The sequence below is a fragment of the Lotus japonicus genome, chromosome 3 (assembly GCF_012489685.1).
Source record: "Lotus japonicus ecotype B-129 chromosome 3, LjGifu_v1.2".
In the NCBI taxonomy this organism is placed as follows: Eukaryota; Viridiplantae; Streptophyta; class Magnoliopsida; order Fabales; family Fabaceae; genus Lotus; species Lotus japonicus.
Window position 1 is genome coordinate 46,607,846 of NC_080043.1, and position 1,077 is coordinate 46,608,922.

At 44.8% G+C, this 1,077-nt stretch overlaps 1 non-coding gene across 1 annotated transcript; it reads left to right on the top strand.

Annotated features, from left to right (window-relative positions):
• The first annotated feature begins 311 nt into the window (after positions 1-311).
• Positions 312-418, top strand: LOC130709587 (small nucleolar RNA R71). The gene has a single exon (XR_009010065.1). It is a non-coding gene; the product is annotated as a small nucleolar RNA R71 (small nucleolar RNA).
• Positions 419-1,077: the final 659 nt, after the last annotated feature.

The following is a 1,077-nucleotide window of genomic DNA, read 5'->3' on the forward strand; positions in this document are numbered from 1 at the left end:
TGCACTCCACACAAGTCATTCTTGCACCAACAGCCTTGGTCTCCTTAATATGCATTCGAATCTCCGCCACTTGTTCGGTGAGTTGCTTGTTGGAGGCCAAGAGCTTGTCATAAGCTTCCACTTCAAACTTACTCTTTCGGGTTTGGCGATCATTTTCAGAGTTCATGGCTCTCGCTACCATCTTTTCTATTAAGTCATACCCCGTTTGTGGGGGAAGAGCATCGAACTCCCCATTTGAAGCCGCATCTAGGCCAAACCTCCAAGAGTATTGTAGACCATCATAAAATGTTGCAACCAATTCAGCTTGGGTGAGATTGTGTTGAGGACATTTCCTCAATAACTTCTTAAAGCGCTCCCAAGCTTCATAGAGATTTTCCTCAGTGGGTTGCACAAAATTCATGATGTCTTTTTTCAGCTTCCTCAAAAGAGCTCTTGGGAAGAACCTTGTTGTGAATTTTTCTGCTAGGTCGTCCCAAGTAGTGATACTCCCTTGAGGTTGTGAATTCAGCCATTCCTCCGCTGCATCCTTCAAAGAAAACGGAAACAAGCTCAACCGAATTGCATCCGTCGGAACATTGTTCACATGGTAAGTGTTGCAATTCCGGATGAACCTCTCCATGTGAGCATGTGGATATTCCAAAGTACCTCCACCATATTGGTTTTGGCTCACCAAGTTGATGAATGCCGGTCTCAACTTAAAGTTTCCTACTCCCTCGGGAAAGACAATGCTCCCGGGATAGTCAATACTCATGGTAGCCGAAGTGAGTTCCCGAAGAGACCGGTTGGCATTCTCAACTTCTTGCTCACATAATCGGAGGGTGATCCCCTCTTGGATTCTTGCCTCAATGTGGGCTTGCATCTCCTCCTCTGTCATGCAGCCACCCATGGTGGTGTCTCTTGTGAGAGTAGCCTGAAAGTTTGATACTAAACAGAGAAATATTAGTAGCACCAATTCTAGACAAGTTCAAAACAAAAATAAAACCACAAACTAAAAACTTAAACCAAAAACCACAAACAATTCCCCGGCAACGGCGCCAAAAACTTGTTGGTCAATCTGCAAGTGCACAGATATCTCCG